The sequence below is a fragment of the Engystomops pustulosus genome, chromosome 7, assembly GCF_040894005.1.
Source record: "Engystomops pustulosus chromosome 7, aEngPut4.maternal, whole genome shotgun sequence".
Taxonomy (NCBI): Eukaryota; Metazoa; Chordata; class Amphibia; order Anura; family Leptodactylidae; genus Engystomops; species Engystomops pustulosus.
The window spans coordinates 176,866,205-176,885,916 of record NC_092417.1 but is presented as its reverse complement, the minus strand read 5'-3'; positions in this window follow the sequence as shown (position 1 = coordinate 176,885,916).

Sequence of the window (19,712 nt, the reverse complement as noted above, 5' to 3'; positions counted from 1 at the left end):
TGTCACAGTAGGATGTAATTCTATTTTCAAGGTTGGTTTAACAGCTGGCTCTCCTATTGGGTTTCTAAGAGGAGCTATCATTTATGACCCAGTGGTTCTTCTGCCCTGGAGTTATCACTACTCTTTTGGTGCTCCAGATTTAGGAAATAACTAATCAGACACAGATGAAATTCCATGAAGGTGAATCTGACTCTGTGCAGAATGGGGCTTGATGTTCTACAAATCGGATTGCAGATCTGAAGCTGCTCATGCAGTGTAGAAAGCTACAGGGAGAGGACTTATTTGTTCGAAAACTTGTGTAATTCTTATGATATGCCCATAAACATGTACTCAGGGTCCTCTATATTTTATGTGAGGTGTCTTTTGCACCAACCTGCTGATCTGATGGTGTAGGCATCAACATGGTCATCAACCCCCTGCCGTGCCATAGCTGGATCTTCACACCATAAACCTAACGCAAGGGCAAAGCCTTCTGAAAGGGAATCTTGACCATAGAAAGCTGCGCCAGTGTTAGTTAATGGGGCAGATTTACTTACCCAGTCCGTTCGCGATCCAGCGGCGCGTTCTCTGCGGTGGATTCGGGTCCATCCGGGATTCATCAAAGTAGTTCCTCCGCCGTCCACCAGGTGGCGCTGCTGCGCTGAAAAGCATCCAGATGCCCTGAAATTCACCGACCCGGACCAAGTGAAGGTAAGCGCGTCCCAAGCGACACATTTTCCGTTTTTAAATGCGGCGGTTTTTCCGAATACGACGGGTTTTCCTTCGCCCCCCAATTTCCGTTGCGCGCATGCCGGCGCCGATGCTCCACAATCCGATTGCGTGCGGCAAAATCCCGGGGCAATACAGGGAAAATCGGCGCAAATTGGAAATATTCGGGTAACACGTCGGGAAAACGGGAATCGGGCCCTTAGTAAATGACCCCCATTGTCTCTGGAGAGCTGTGTAGTCCTACTTTTGTTAGTAGCAGCAGGACAGTGAAAAGTGAAGTTGGTCTGGATGAGTCTTTAAGCCTGAAGAGCTTTCTGCACTTTGCACTGTGCCACTCCATAGCCCTTTCCCTCTGCTAGGAGTAGGAGCTGTATCATTCATAATGAATGCTGGGTAGAGAAGACAATGGCGTGCATGGGCATTAGATAAGAGCCATACAGAGGAGCCCTGGTACAATGGCATGTGCCAGTTAGTCAGCGGACTGCGCATGCGCTTGATATTAACATGACAGACTGCAATGTCAGGGATGAAGCAGGGGATGGCGCTGACCAAGAAGGGGAACTGAATAGGGATACCATTGATATATTCCAGGGTTAAGCTTAAGTTTTCCAAGCTGCAGCTAAGGAAAAATGTACAAACATTTTGTAATCTATTTTTTAATGTGTCCTAATGAATGTTGGGAAGAGAAGACGCAGATTGTAAGGAATGTAAAATGGCACGCATGTGCATTGGATAAGAGGAATAAGGAGGCACCCTGACTCAATGGCAGTTTTCAGCTAGTCAGCAAACCGTGCATGCGCCTGATATTAAAGGGTTTGTCCAGTGACAACAAGTAAACATCTATCCTTGGGATAGGGGCAAACATGCTGATCAGTGGGGATACCAGTGATGGGACCCTCCCAAATCACATGAATGGGGGTCCATTGTACCCCAGATAAATAGAGCATCTAGTTGTGCATGCGCCTGCAGCTCTATTCATATCTATGGCTCTGATAGTGGTAGCTGAGCCTCGTATTTGACTATATTTGCATTGCCATTTGACTAGTTGCCATTGCATGCGAGACTGACTACTCTATGGAACCCCCTTCTCGTGATCCATGTAGTCCCATCTCTGAAAACCCCACTGATCAACAAGTTCCATGGATAGGGGCAATCCTGTTGTCACCGGACAACCCCTGTAACAGAACAAACTGCTATGTCAGGGATAAAGGAGGGAGGGCTAGGATGAAGCAGGTGATGACGCTGACCTGGAATGGGAAGGAGGAGACATAGCATTGATCTTTGGCACCTAAAGCCTAATCTACATAAATATTGGAGTAAATGTCTGCTTTGTGCAACTTTTCCTTCAACTGCAAGTTAAATAGGAGTAAAGGGCCCAATGACTCCCTTCCCCCATCCCCCTCGCTCCACAGCGCTAATATCTTTACCTTGCCTCCCTCTTCTCCTCTGAACAGGGGCTGAGAATCAAACAGCATAAAAAATGACTCTAAATGCAATATTCCCTTAGAAAATCTCCCTGGAGCTCTGACATTCATCTCGCAGTCATATATATGTTTTTTTCCTCTTCTCTTGATTCCTTGATGTTCCTCTTTTTACCATTGCACAATGAGATAACACAGAGTCCGGGATTGTCAATAACGTAATTCTGGCGGCAGATCTTACTCATTTCCGCCCGTCAGAACTTGTTACCTTGCTCTAAATATCTGCAAGTGACGGAAAGTTCTGGTGCAAAAGGGAAAAGTTACATAGAGGAAGATTGTAGTGAATTCACTTTTAAGGTGGGGGAAAAATCAAACTGTGTCGGATATTTGGGCTTGGAAATATATGAAAGTTTTCTAAAATCAAATCATATGATGTCATGCAACACTGCAGCAAAATAGTCTGTAATCCCTGCGCCCCTAACCTGAATGTAATGTGAAGATTCACATCCCATCAATCCCATGAACCCTCAGCACAGCAGCGAAAAGCCTATAACATCTCCGCTTCCATATCTATCCCTCTAAGGAAACCATAAGTTTACGTGATATCCTACATCTTGACAGTGTGGCAGGAGCCTATGTTATCCTGTACCAGTAACTGTCAGATGAGATTATACTTACCTTGTGTAGGTCCATTCAAATGCAGGGACCTCCCTGAGACAATGGAAAGGTATGTAATTCATAGATGTAGGGAAGTCACCTTGAGAATACTTGATCTAGTCATGGCCCCTTTTCCTATGTGAGTTTGCACCCTGCTGGTGGGTGTTCTTCACAGTTCTCCATCGGTCCTACAAGGTCCAATCCCTGGCCAGTTCTTGCCATACCAGTGTGTTAAATGGCCCCTTCTACCACAGGTAGGTGCTTGAGAGTTGTGGTCTCCAGCTTAATAGTTCCTGCATAAGTGTTCAGCTGTTATTCTATTCCTGTACCTTGCCTTTGTTCTGTGACCCAGTGATTCTGTTCTACGACCCAGTGATTCTGTTCTGTGACCCAGTGATTCTGTCCTACCACCCAGTGATATTCTTCTACGCCCCAGTGCTTCTGTTCTAAGACCCAGTGTTTCTGTTCTACGACCCAGTGATTCTGTTCTATGACCCAGTGATTCTGTTCTGTGACCCAGTGATTCTGTTCTACGACCCAATGATTATGTTCTGTGACCCAGTGATTCTGTCCTACCACCCAGTGATATTCTTCTACGCCCCAGTGCTTCTGTTCTAAGACCCAGTGTTTCTGTTCTACGACCCAGTGATTCTGTTCTATGACCCAGTGATTCTGTTCTGTGACCCAGTGATTCTGTTCTACGACCCAATGATTATGTTCTGTGACCCAGTGATTCTGTCCTACCACCCAGTGATATTCTTCTACGCCCCAGTGCTTCTGTTCTAAGACCCAGTGTTTCTGTTCTACGACCCAGTGATTCTGTTCTATGACCCAGTGATTCTGTTCTACGACCCAGTGATTCTGTTCTACGAACCAGTGATTCTGTTCTAAGACCCAGTGTTTCTGTTCTACGACCCAGTGATTCTGTTCTATGACCCAGTGTTTCTGTTCTACGACCCAGTGATTCTGTTCTATGACCCAGTGATTCTGTTCTACGACCCAGTGATTCTGTTCTATGACCCAGTGATTCTGTTCTACGACCCAGTGATTCTGTTCTACGAACCAGTGATTCTGTTCTAAGACCCAGTGTTTCTGTTCTACGACCCAGTGATTCTGTTCTATGACCCAGTGTTTCTGTTCTACGACCCAGTGATTCTGTTCTGTGACCCAGTGATTCTGTTCTATGACCCAGTGATTCTGTTCTGTGACCCAGTGATTCTGTTCTACGACCCAGTGATTCTGTTCTACGACCCAGTGATTCTGTTCTATGAACCAGTGATTCTGTTCTACGACCCAGTGATTCTGTTCTACGACCCAGTGATTCTGTTCTATGAACCAGTGATTCTGTTCTACGACCCAGTGATTCTGTTCTACGCCCCAGTGATTCTGTTCTACGACCCAGTGATTCTGTTCTAAGACCCAGTGTTTCTGTTCTACGAACCAGTGATTCTGTTCTACGACCCAGTGATTCTGTTCTATGAACCAGTGATTCTGTTCTACGACCCAGTGATTCTGTTCTAAGACCCAGTGTTTCTGTTCTACAAACCAGTGATTCTGTTCTAAGACCCAGTGTTTCTGTTCTACGAACCAGTGATTCTGTTCTACGACCCAGTGATTCTGTTCTATGAACCAGTGATTCTGTTCTACGCCCCAGTGCTTTAGTTCTAAGACCCAGTGTTTCTGTTCTACGAACCAGTGATTCTGTTCTACGACCCAGTGATTCTGTTCTATGAACCAGTGATTCTGTTCTACGACCCAGTGATTCTGTTCTATGCCCCAGTGATTCTGTTCTACGACCCAGTGATTCTGTTCTATGACCCAGTGATTCTGTTCTACGACCCAGTGATTCTGTTCTACGAACCAGTGATTCTGTTCTACGACCCAGTGATTCTGTTCTACGACCCAGTGATTCTGTTGTACGACCCAGTGATTCTGTTCTACGACCCAGTGATTCTGTTCTACGAACCAGCGATTCTGTTCTACGATCCAGTGATTCTGTCCGATGACCCATTGATTCTGTTCTACGACCCAGTGATTCTGTTCTACGAACCAGTGATTCTGTTCTAAGACCCAGTGTTTCTGTTCTACGACCCAGTGATTCTGTTCTATGACCCAGTGTTTCTGTTCTACGACCCAGTGATTCTGTTCTATGACCCAGTGATTCTGTTCTACGACCCAGTGATTCTGTTCTATGACCCAGTGATTCTGTTCTGTGACCCAGTGATTCTGTTCTACGACCCAGTGATTCTGTTCTACGACCCAGTGATTCTGTTCTATGAACCAGTGATTCTGTTCTACGACCCAGTGATTCTGTTCTACGACCCAGTGATTCTGTTCTATGAACCAGTGATTCTGTTCTACGACCCAGTGATTCTGTTCTACGCCCCAGTGATTCTGTTCTACGACCCAGTGATTCTGTTCTAAGACCCAGTGTTTCTGTTCTACGAACCAGTGATTCTGTTCTACGACCCAGTGATTCTGTTCTATGAACCAGTGATTCTGTTCTACGACCCAGTGATTCTGTTCTAAGACCCAGTGTTTCTGTTCTACAAACCAGTGATTCTGTTCTAAGACCCAGTGTTTCTGTTCTACGAACCAGTGATTCTGTTCTACGACCCAGTGATTCTGTTCTATGAACCAGTGATTCTGTTCTACGCCCCAGTGCTTCTGTTCTAAGACCCAGTGTTTCTGTTCTACGAACCAGTGATTCTGTTCTATGAACCAGTGATTCTGTTCTACGACCCAGTGATTCTGTTCTATGACCCAGTGATTCTGTTCTACGACCCAGTGATTCTGTTCTACGAACCAGTGATTCTGTTCTACGACCCAGTGATTCTGTTCTACGACCCAGTGATTCTGTTCTACGACCCAGTGATTCTGTTCTACGACCCAGTGATTCTGTTCTACGAACCAGCGATTCTGTTCTACGATCCAGTGATTCTGTCCGATGACCCATTGATTCTGTTCTACGACCCAGTGCTTCTGTTTTAAGACCCAAAAATTCTGTTCTACTACCCAGTGATTCTGTTCTATGACCCAGTGATTCTGTTCTACTACCCAGTGATTCTGTTCTATGACCCAGTGATTCTGTTCTACTACCCAGTGATTCTGTTCTATGACCCAGTGATTCTGTTCTATGACCCAGTGATTCTGTTCTATGACCCAGTGATTCTGTTCTATGACCCAGTGATTATGTTCTATGTCCCAGTGATTCTGTTCTACGACCCAGTGATTCTGTTCTATGACCCAGTGATTCTGTTCTACGACCCAATGATTATGTTCTTCGGGGCTATGATTTGCCACCCAATTATTCCCTTCTCCAGATTCTTGCTAACATCTCTACTTGACCTGATTTGTACTTTGGACTCTGCCTGACCTCCTCCTGCCCTGACCTTGGCCTGTCCTGAGCTAGCCTCTACTGGACCTCTGGTGCTTTCCATCATTGTCTTTGACTCACCTCAGTCATGTGCCACCAGTAGGTTGCCTTGCGGCAGTGTAGTCCACATCCTTGAACAGGGGCTAGGGGGTAAAAATAGATGGGGTTCAGTTAAACACCCTCACGGTTGCTACGATACTGGTAAATAATTTTTGATTGTTTCAATTGCTGCATTGTCTTAAAAAGATCCCAGACAGGAAACAAGACGGTTACCATAAAACACACAAAATCCATCTTTAATAGGAGTGAATCACAGGGCAGACTCAACAATCTCTTGTGGTTGTGAATAGAAGTGCAGCTCAGTGGTCAACAGTGAGATGAACAGCAGCCACTAGTGGTCAAGACTAAAAGTACACCATAGTCCTAACATTAGGTGACAGTGAGGGTCCACATCCCACCACCCCTACCATAGGAATTGCTTCATCCCATTACCTCACTCTTGAGTAGACACATAACAATTGCTTTCTTCCAACATATCTGATGATACAAAGCCTAGATGACACTAATATGTATAGTTCAGCATCACAATCATCTCATGGGACATCCTAATATCAAATTGTACAACATCCCTCATAGTGTCCTAGTGTTGGATAACTGCATCATGCTATGGCAATACACATCCTTTGTTTGCAATGCAGAGCTGAGAAGTTAAAACCTTAAAAAGTTTGCTAAGTTGTCTCTCAATCGTTACATTAGGCAGCTATAAAACCTCCTTGGGGCTGTATTTCCCTGCCAGTGATTTGGTTAACCAATCTGTGTGTTTATTCTGCCTGACCTGGATTTGAGTTGCATAGCTTCTGCTTTTTTGTGACTACTTCCTACCTACTGATTTTGTACTGTGTTGCCATCTGGTTGTGACTTCGGTTTGTACCTCTGACTACTCTATTGAATAAAATTTTGTATCTATCATCCATTTCAGTTTAAAGCAACTTGTCAATCTTGATTTTTGCTTCCCATTCTCCCTAACCCTCATATTATCTGGTGTAGAGAACATCACCCAGTTGGGGTCTGTAATCCAAAGTGACAAGTTAGAGCTCAGTGTCCCCCTCCCTCTTCTGACCTGACAACATGTATATGGAGGCGGTGATGTATCTCCATTGCTGGCCATGTGTTAAGGCTATAATCATAGAAATATCTTGTCTTCCTCTACCACAAGGGATGTGGTGAAGGTGACATTGATCCAAACTTTCTCACACATCAGTCTCCAGGATAAATGGCTCAGAGTTTAGAATGGGAGAAGTTCTTTGGAGACAAAATGTTGTCATTCATAAATAGTTACATGAGACACAAAGCACAAACAAGAGATAATATTCCATAAATTATACATGAAGGAAACTAAAAGAAGAGGAATTCTGAACAATTCTCCGAGCCGCAGGGGATCTGTCTCTGCAGAACATCTCAGCAAGTTACCTCACATGAACCCACCCGGATCTACCCTATCTATCTATCTATCTATCTATCTATCTATCTATCTATCTATCTATCTATCCATCCATCTATCTATCTATCTATCTATCTATCTATCTCCTATCTATCTATCTCCTATCTATCTATCTCCTATCTATCTATCTATCTATCTATCTATCTATCTATCTATCTATCTCCTATCTATCTATCTATCTATCTATCTATCTATCAATCTATCTCCTATCTATCTCCTATCTATCTATCTATCTATCTATCTATCTCCTATCTATCTATCTATCCATCTATCTATCTATCTATCTATCTCCTATCTATCTATCTATCTATCTATCTATCTCCTATCTATCTATCTCCTATCTATCTATCTCCTATCTATCTCCTATCTATCTATCTATCTATCTATCTATCTATCTATCTATCTATCTATCTATCTTCTACCTATCTATCTATCTATCTATCTCATATCTATCTATCTCCTATCTATCTATCTATCTATCTATCTATCTATCTCCTATCTATCTATCTATCTATCTATCTATCTATCTATCTATCTATGTATCTATCTATCTTCTATCTATCTATCTCCTATCTATCTATCTCCTATCTATCTATCTATCTATCTATCTATCTATCTCCTATCTATCTATCTCCTATCTATCTATCTATCTATCTATCTATCTATCTCCTATCTATCTATCTATCTATCTATCTATCTCCTATCTATCTATCTATCTATCTATCTATCTATCTATATATCTATCTATCTATCTCCTATCTATCTATCTTCTATCTATCTATCTATCTATCTATCTATCTCCTATCTATCTATCTATCTAGATAAAAAATGGTAGAGCAGCACAGCCTTAAAGAAAAAGAGGTACGGGTGCTATCCGGATACTCTTACCCAAAAGAGTGTGAATATAAGTATACAAAAACGGCAGCACTCCCAAGGATTGAAGAAAAAAAGGTGAAGTTTTATTCCATCTCTAGCAACGTTTCAGCTGTAGATCAGCCTTTGTCAAGCAATACAACAAGTGTGCAGTCAGTGTTTAAATAGTAGTTACACAGTGACGTTTCACATCCATCAATTAAGTGAAAAAACAATTTTACAAGTCATCGACTTATCAATATCAAACAGTAATACATGTGTTATCAGTATCAAAATATTATCAACATATACATAGTGACATATTGCATGAATATAAATCCAAAATGTATAAAAAAGGTAGTATAGTGTAAATTGATGCCAAAAATCACCTGTGTGATCCTGTGCCCGCGTTGCGCAGGACGCGTTCAGCGTCTCCCACCAGCTACTGCGCATAGCCGGAAGGAGGAGAGGAGACAATGCACCTACTACTGCGCATGTCTAACATGTGCATAATGATATTGCTAATCCTCCGTATCGTTGGGAGTAAGGACGATGTATTGTGGCGCGGATGCGCCTATTCTGGCGCACGCTAACACATTAGGACGCAGCTGCGCCCAAAACATTGTGTAGCTGAGTGGATCGTGAAAAGAAGAAAAAATTGTCTATAAGTATTGGCACAGAAGAACACGTCACAAATGTTGGACAATAAGAATTATAACGGGGTTAAAAAACCTCCAAAGAGTATGTCCACAAATATTGAGGGTCATGGTGTACCCTCAATCACCCTACTCGGGCGATCCAGGTACCCATGTAGGGGGCAAACTTCAGTGTGGGCAGGGTGTACATATAATATGCCACACTGTCACTCACCAGAAGATGTCCCCACCTCTAGTGGACCTAAACTAATGTCCTAGTGGCGTGTATATCTTCCTCATTGGCTATATCACTATGGCAAAGGAAAGTCCATTATCGATACCTCATTAATAGAAAACATATCCACTGTCTCCACTCCTCAATAAAAATTTAGAACAATTAAATATCATTAGCTACAGAAAAACAAAAAAAAGAAAAAAGCGGGAAAGTGCACACAGAAAAAATTGATGATTTTGGCGATCTTCTTTCAGTGCATGTGATTATATGTGAAGTTAGTGGTCTGAAAAAAAACAGATAAGACAAAAATTAGTATCATGGTATCAAAAACACCAATAACCTAACGCGAAGAAGACAACAGGTAAGTCAAAGGATTTGCGGGGCAAGCAAGGAATCAGAAGATCCCACTGGTCTTAAAATCCACGTTTAAGCCATTTGGTTTTAGTGTATTAAGTTTAAAAATCCACTCCAATTCTCTCTTTTTCAATAATTTAGTTCTGTCACCTCCTCTTCTTAGAGGGGGGATCCTGTCGATCAACCTGAACCTCAATTGTCCTTCCCTGTGGTTACACTCCTTGAAGTGTTTAGGGACCGGAAGGTCCTTTCTACCACTCCTGATGGTATATCGGTGTTGACTCATACGAATTTTGAAGTCTAAGGTAGTCTCTCCTATATACCAAAGATTGCACGGACATTGAAGTAAATAGATTACAAAATCTGAGTCACAGGTTAGGTAATGTTTGATCTGATATTTTTGATTTGTAATAGGATGAGTGAAGCTGTCGCCTTTCAACATCATCGTGCAATTTACACATTTTAGGCACGGAAAACTGCCTTTCCTCTGAGGGGCTAAAAAGGTTTGCCTAAGTGTCTTGCCTGATCCAACATCCGCTTTCACCAATCTGTCTCTCAGATTGGGGGTACGGCGGTAGGATAGAAGGGGCGGTTTAGAAAATTCTTCAATATTCGGGAAGGCATCTGATAAGAGATGCCAATTTCTTAAGATGATTTTACTTATGTTGTTACTTGACTCTGTGTATGTAGAGACAAACGGGATCCTTTTGTCCCTTCTGGTTTTCCTACGGGATTGTAGTAGCATATTTCTATCAAGTGAATGTGCCTTGTCCCTCTGTTCTGAGATAATAGAGGAAGGGTATCTTCTGTTTCTGAACTTTTTAGAGAGCTGCTCAAAATTATCATCAAGGCAAGAATCATCGGAGACAATGCGTCGAATCCTGATGAATTGACTATAAGGTAACGATTTGATCATTTTTCTAGGGTGACAACTACTGTATTCCAGTAGATTGTTCCTATCTGTAGGTTTAGTGTACAAATTGGTGCATATCCTGCCTCCATTAACACTCACATTAACATCCAGAAACTGTACCTCATTTTTAGACCACACTGTGGTGAATTGGACATCTTTGTCGATGTCATTCAGGAAGGACTGAAAAGACAATAACTCCTCTGGGGTGCCACACCAGATGAGGAAGATGTCATCTATGTATCGCCACCATCTCACCGCTTTTGAGAAATGGTGGGATACATAGATGCACCTCTCCTCACAATCACTCATGAATATGTTCGCATATGTGGGAGCAAGATTCCTAAGAATCTTATCAAGAAGTTTGCCACAGATACACAGTCATATATACGAGACATCTCTGATTTCTTAACCAAACTGAATGAAGTAGATCTAAATTGTACTGGCACGATCATTTTGGCGTCATTTGACGTAGTCAGTCTGTATACCTCAATTAACCATGAGAAGGGTCTAGCAGCAGTTAGGAGAAAACTACAAAATTCCGAATTTTCAGCACAAGTCATTATGCTTATCATGGATTTACTAGAAATGGTTTTGACGTGTAACTATTTTATGTTTCAGGACATGTTTTATGTTCAATTGAGGGGGACGGCCATGGGGGCCAATGTTGCTCCCACATATGCGAACATATTCATGAGTGATTGTGAGGAGAGGTGCGTCTATGTATCCCACCATTTCTCAAAAGCGGTGAGATGGTGGCGATACATAGATGACATCTTCCTCATCTGGTGTGGCACCCCAGAGGAGTTATTGTCTTTTCAGTCCTTCCTGAATGATATCGACAAAGATGTCCAATTCACCACAGTGTGGTCTAAAAATGAGGTACAGTTTCTGGATGTTAATGTGAGTGTTAATGGAGGCAGGATATGCACCAATTTGTACACTAAACCTACAGATAGGAACAATCTACTGGAATACAGTAGTTGTCACCCTAGAAAAATGATCAAATCGTTACCTTATAGTCAATTCATCAGGATTCGACGCATTGTCTCCGATGATTCTTGCCTTGATGACAATTTTGAGCAGCTCTCTAAAAAGTTCAGAAACAGAAGATACCCTTCCTCTATTATCTCAGAACAGAGGGACAAGGCATATACACTTGATAGAAATATGCTACTACAATCCCGTAGGAAAACCAGAAGGGACAAAAGGATCCCGTTTGTCTCTACATACACAGAGTCAAGTAACAACATAAGTAAAATCATCTTAAGAAATTGGCATCTCTTATCAGATGCCTTCCCGAATATTGAAGAATTTTCTAAACCACCTCTTTTATCCTACCGCCGTACCCCCAATCTGAGAGACAGATTGGTGAAAGCGGATGTTGGATCAGGCAAGACACTTAGGCAAACCTTTTTAGCCCCTCAGAGGAAAGGCAGTTTTCCGTGCCTAAAATGTGTAAATTGCACGATGATGTTGAAAGGCGACAGCTTCACTCATCCCATTACAAATCAAAAATATCAGATCAAACATTACCTAACCTGTGACTCAGATTTTGTAATCTATTTACTTCAATGTCCGTGCAATCTTTGGTATATAGGAGAGACTACCTTAGACTTCAAAATTCGTATGAGTCAACACCGATATACCATCAGGAGTGGTAGAAAGGACCTTCCGGTCCCTAAACACTTCAAGGAGTGTAACCACAGGGAAGGCCAATTGAGGTTCAGGTTGATCGACAGGACCCCCCTCTAAGAAGAGGAGGTGACAGAACTAAACTATTGAAAAAGAGAGAATTGGAGTGGATTTTTAAACTAAATACACTAAAACCAAATGGCTTAAACGTGGATTTTAAGACCAGTGGGATCTTCTGATTCCTTGCTTGCCCCGCATATCCTATGACTTACCTGTTGTCTTCTTCGCGTTAGGTTATTGGTGTTTTTGATACCATGATACTAATTTTTGTCTTATCTGTTTTTTTTCAGACCACTAACTTCACATATAATCACATGCACTGAAAGAAGATCGCCAAAATCATCAATTTTTTCTGTGTGCACTTTCCCGCTTTTTTCTTTTTTTTTGTTTTTCTGTAGCTAATGATATTTAATTGTTCTATTTTTTTTGAGGAGTGGAGACAGTGGATATGTTTCCTATTAATGAGGTATCGACAATGTACTTTTGCCATAGTGTTATAGCCAATGAGGAAGATATACACGCCACTAGGACATTAGTTTAGGTCCACTAGAGGTGGGGACATCTTCTGGTGAGTGACAGTGTGGCATATTATATGTACACCCTGCCCACACTGAAGTTTGCCCCCTACATGGGTACCTGGATCGCCCGAGTAGGGTGATTGAGGGTACACCATGACCCTCAATATTTGTGGACATACTCTTTGGAGGTTTTTTAACCCCGTTATAATTCTTATTGTCCAACATTTGTGACGTGTTCTTCTGTGCCAATACTTATAGACAATTTTTTCTTCTTTTCACGATCCACTCAGCTACACAATGTTTTGGGCGCAGCTGCGTCCTAATGTGTTAGCGTGCGCCAGAATAGGCGCATCCGCGCCACAATACATCGTCCTTACTCCCAACGATACGGAGGATTAGCAATATCATTATGCACATGTTAGACATGCGCAGTAGTAGGTGCATTGTCTCCTCTCCTCCTTCCGGCTATGCGCAGTAGCTGGTGGGAGACGCTGAACGCGTCCTGCGCAACGCGGGCACAGGATCACACAGGTGATTTTTGGCATCAATTTACACTATACTACCTTTTTTATACATTTTGGATTTATATTCATGCAATATGTCACTATGTATATGTTGATAATATTTTGATACTGATAACACATGTATTACTGTTTGATATTGATAAGTCGATGACTTGTAAAATTGTTTTTTCACTTAATTGATGGATGTGAAACGTCACTGTGTAACTACTATTTAAACACTGACTGCACACTTGTTGTATTGCTTGACAAAGGCTGATCTACAGCTGAAACGTTGCTAGAGATGGAATAAAACTTCACCTTTTTTTCTTCAATCCTTGGGAGTGCTGCCGTTTTTGTATACTTATCTATCTATCTATCTATCTATCTCATATCTATCTATCTATCTATCTATCTATCTATCTATCTCATATCTATCTATCTATCTATCTATCTATCTCATATCTATCTATCTATCTATCTATCTCCTATCTATCTATCTATCTATCTATCTATCTATCTATCTATCTCCTATCTATCTATCTATCTCCTATCTATCTATCTATCTATCTATCTCCTATCTATCTATCTATCTATCTCCTATCTATCTATCTATCTATCTATCTATCTCCTATCTATCTATCTATCTATCTATCTATCTATCTCCTATCTATCTATCTATCTCCTATCTATCTATCTATCTATCTATCTCCTATCTATCTATCTATCTATCTCCTATCTATCTATCTATCTATCTATCTATCTCCTATCTATCTATCTATCTATCTATCTATCTATCTCCTATCTATCTATCTATCTCATATCTATCTATCTATCTATCTATCTATCTATCTATCTATCTATCTCCTATCTATCTATCTATCTATCTATCTCATATCTATCTATCTATCTATCTATCTATCTATCTATCTATCTATCTCATATCTATCTATCTATCTATCTCATATCTATCTATCTATCTATCTATCCATCTATCTATCTATCTATCTATCTATCTCCTATCTATCTATCTATCTATCTATCTATCTATCTCCTATCTATCTATCTATCTATCTATCTCATATCTATCTATCTATCTATCTATCTATCTATCTATCTATCTATCTATCTATCTATCTATCTCATATCTATCTATCTATCTATCTATCTCCTATCTATTTCCTATCTATCTATCTCCTATCTATCTATCTATCTATCTATCTCCTATCTATCTATCTATCTATCTCCTATCTATCTATCTATCTATCTATCTCCTATCTATCTATCTATCTATCTATCTATCTATCTATCTATCTATCTATCTCATATCTATCTATCTATCTATCTATCTATCTATCTATCTATCTCCTATCTATCTCATATCTATCTATCTCCTATCTATCTATCTATCTATCTATCTATCTATCTATCTATCTCCTATCTATCTCCTATCTATCTATCTATCTATCTATCTATCTATCTATCTATCTATCTATCTCCTATCTATCTATCTATCTATCTATCTATGTATCTATCTATCTATCTATCTATCTATCTATCTATCTATCTATCTATCTATCTATATCTATCTATCTCCTATCTATCTATCTATCTTCTATCTATCTATCTATCTATCTATCTATCTATCTATCTATCTATCTATATCTATCTATCTCCTATCTATCTATCTATCATTAAGACTGCTCGGGTCTGACAAGTATCTCCCCTAGAAGGCTTAGGCCCCAGGCTCCTGCCTAGGACCGTCACTTCCTGTGGCATCTATAGGGTGAATACTCTTGGCCCGGTGTCAGCACTGATGGTTCTGATGGGTGTGGAGCCCGAATTCTGCACCTCTGGCTGAAGTTTGGGTTTAGGTTCATGGACCGATACACTGCACTTGGGGTCCGCTCGTCACTAGTCCGGTACCATCGCTCCTCACGCTCCTGAATCCTCAGGATCCGATGGCTCGGCGCCAGGACTGGTTCCCGGAGTACGGCGGGTCCCGTGCCTCGCTTTCCGATGAGGTAAGGTACGCGCTCTGACAATATGCCGAGCACATAAGGACAATCTGTTAATGGGCTCCGAAATAATTTATGTCTTGACAGTGCGGAGTAAATCTTCTCAATGCTTTTCCTAAATGACGCGATCGCCTTGTGGTTTGGAGCCGCGGCCGTTAGACACGTTTTTCTGCATATGTTCCTCTTTCTGATAACGCCAGACAGATGCTCTTCATTCAGGAAATAGATGAAAGTTCAACTGAAAAAAAAGTTTTCAAGATAAAAAGTGAATAATCGAGACGGGAAAATCCTGGTGCTGCCGAGTTTTTCTGTTGAGCAAATGCCAACTTTTTTTTAAACATAGAATTAGGAAAAAGCTTTATGTACAGAAGGAGAAAGGTTTAACTTGACACTTAAAGGGGTTGGCCACTCTTTTACATGTGCCTTTACATCCTTGTGGATAATCCCTGAATGTTCATCAGGTGATTCAGCGGTCCTGTTAGTTACTTTTGTGCTATGTGCAGACTCTCTGTCATTCTTTGTCTACATGTCTGAGCTCTGCTGAATAGGAGGAGCTGCAGTAGGAGATCATAACTCATGCTCATAGCTCTCTCCCCTCTTCCTGTCGCTGTCAGTGAGGAGAGAGACACAGTGGGAGACGCCATGATGGAAGCCTAGAGCAGTGAGAGAGAGGAAGCTGTGTATATATGGAGGGCAGCATGGAGAGAACAGGGAAAGGATGAGGCTCTCAAAGGAGGCAAAGACACAGAGACTTATACATGCAGAGACATGAATAATGGAGGAAAGTTATTGAAAAGTGGCCAATCCCTTTAACTAGCTACTTACAGCAAATGATAACTTGCCTTTATCAACGTCTTTTGCTGTGTTAATTGTCCAGTTTAAGGTTTGCTGCAACATAAAGATGTATCCAAGATGCAGATGTATAACTTATCATTGAAAGAATAATATAATTTTTTTTCTGAAAGTGGACAATCCCTTTAAGTAACTGCATTTGGAGAAGCTTAAATCTTGGAATATAAATCCATATGTCACAGTCCTGCTGCTACTAACAACATACACAAAGGTCAGATTACACATCTCTCCAGGGACAATACATGACACTGGCTGCAGAGAGCACAGAGCACAGCAGTGTGAGGTCTGATTACACATCTCTCCAGAGACAATACATAACACTGGCTGCAGAGAGCACAGAGCACAGCAGTGTGAGGTCTGATTACACATCTCTGCAGGGACAATACGTAACACTGGCTGCAGAGAGCACAGAGCACAGCAGTGTGAGGTCTGATTACACATCTCTCCAGGGACAATACATAACACTGGCTGCAGAGAGCACAGAGCACAGCAGTGTGAGGTCTGATTACACATCTCTCCAGGGACAATACATAGCACTGGCCGCAGAGAGCACAGAGCACAGCAGTGTGAGGTGTGGTTACTCGTCTCTCCAGGGACAATACATAACACTGGCTACAGAGAGCACAGAGCACAGCAGTGTGAGGTCTGATTACACATCTCTCCAGGGACAATACATAACACTGGCTGCAGAGAGCACAGAGCACAGCAGTGTGAGGTCTGATTACACATCTCTCCAGGGACAATACATAACACTGGCTGCAGAGAGCACAGAGCACAGCAGTGTGAGGTCTGATTACACATCTCTCCAGGGACAATACATAGCACTGGCCGCAGAGAGCACAGAGCACAGCAGTGTGAGGTGTGGTTACTCGTCTCTCCAGGGACAATACATAACACTGGCTACAGAGAGCACAGAGCACAGCAGTGTGAGGTCTGATTACACATATCTATAGGGACAATACATAACACTGGCTGCAGAGAGCACAGAGCACAGCAGTGTGAGGTGTGATTACTCGTCTCTCCAGGGACAATACATAACACTGGCTACAGAGAGCACAGAGCACAGCAGTGTGAGGTCTGATTACACATCTCTCCAGGGACAATACATAACACTGGCTGCAGAGAGCACAGAACACAGCAGTGTGAGGTCTGGATACACATCTCTCCAGGGACAATACATAACACTGGCTGCAGAGAGCACAGAGCACAGCAGTGTGAGGTCTGATTACACATCTCTTCAGGGACAATACATAACACTGGCTGCAGAGAGCACAGATCACAGCAGTGTGAGGTCTGATTACACATCTCTCCAGGGACAATACATAACGCTGGCTGCACAGAGCACAGCAGTGTGAGGTCTGATTACACATCTCTCCATGGACAATACATAACACTGGCTGCAGAGAGCACAGAGCACAGCAGTGTGAGGTCTGATTACACATCTCTCCATGGACAATACATAACACTGGCTGCAGAGAGCACAGAGCACAGCAGTGTGAGGTCCGATTACACATCTCTCCAGGGACAATACATAGCACTGGCTGCAGAGAGCACAGATCACAGCAGTGTGAGGTCTGATTACACATCTCTCCAGGGACAATACATAACGCTGGCTGCACAGAGCACAGAGCACAGCAGTGTGAGGTCTGATTACACATCTCTCCAGGGACAATACATAACACTGGCTGCAGAGAGCACAGAGCACAGCAGTGTGAGGTCTGATTACACATCTCTCCAGGGACAATACATAGCACTGGCCGCAGAGAGCACAGAGCACAGCAGTGTGAGGTGTGGTTACTCGTCTCTCCAGGGACAATACATAACACTGGCTACAGAGAGCACAGAGCACAGCAGTGTGAGGTCTGATTACACATCTCTCCAGGGACAATACATAACACTGGCTGCAGAGAGCACAGAGCACAGCAGTGTGAGGTCTGATTACACATCTCTCCAGGGACAATACATAACACTGGCTGCAGAGAGCACAGAGCACAGCAGTGTGAGGTCTGATTACACATCTCTCCAGGGACAATACATAGCACTGGCCGCAGAGAGCACAGAGCACAGCAGTGTGAGGTGTGGTTACTCGTCTCTCCAGGGACAATACATAACACTGGCTACAGAGAGCACAGAGCACAGCAGTGTGAGGTCTGATTACACATATCTATAGGGACAATACATAACACTGGCTGCAGAGAGCACAGAGCACAGCAGTGTGAGGTGTGATTACTCGTCTCTCCAGGGACAATACATAACACTGGCTACAGAGAGCACAGAGCACAGCAGTGTGAGGTCTGATTACACATCTCTCCAGGGACAATACATAACACTGGCTGCAGAGAGCACAGAACACAGCAGTGTGAGGTCTGGATACACATCTCTCCAGGGACAATACATAACACTGGCTGCAGAGAGCACAGAGCACAGCAGTGTGAGGTCTGATTACACATCTCTTCAGGGACAATACATAACACTGGCTGCAGAGAGCACAGATCACAGCAGTGTGAGGTCTGATTACACATCTCTCCAGGGACAATACATAACGCTGGCTGCACAGAGCACAGCAGTGTGAGGTCTGATTACACATCTCTCCATGGACAATACATAACACTGGCTGCAGAGAGCACAGAGCACAGCAGTGTGAGGTCTGATTACACATCTCTCCATGGACAATACATAACACTGGCTGCAGAGAGCACAGAGCACAGCAGTGTGAGGTCCGATTACACATCTCTCCAGGGACAATACATAGCACTGGCTGCAGTCTGTACAGTAAACCAAACTTAAAAGTGAATGTGAGTCCAATTTTTAAAAATCTTTTTTTATTACTGTAATTCTCTTATATCGTGTTTGTGTTTAACTAAAATTGTCTCTTTTTTAAAAACAAACTAGAAGCAGTGATTGCGCCTCTCCCCTGAGTGACGGCACCTTTACCCCCGCCTCTCCGCTCTCCTCGGCATCTCGCAGTATATCACCGCACGGAAAACTGAAGTGCTGAGATTTTGGTTGTAAATTACGCGCCCTAATGGATGTAATCTAGTGATGTATCAGCAAGGGCTGCAGGAGATTGCCAGGTACAGCTCATAGGTAGAGTAAGGACATTTCACTTTACACTCTGCTAAGTGTTAGATATTATCCAGAAACTTACAGGACGTGCGCCAAAACTGGAAACTTTTACTTAAAGGGAATTTATCATAAGAATCCATTGTGATAAACCAGGGACATAGACTGTAAGCTCTTGTGTCACCCCCTCATCCTGATAGACTGTAAGCTCTTGTGTCACCCCCACATCCTCATAGACTGTAAGCTCTTGTGTCACTCCCCTCATCCTCATAGACTGTAAGCTCCTGTGTCACCTACTCATCCTCATAGACTGTTAGCTCCTGTGTCACCTCCTTATCTTCATAGAGTGTAAGCTGTTGTGTACCCCCTCATCCTCATAGACTGTTAGCTCTTGTGTCACCCCTCATCCTCATAGAC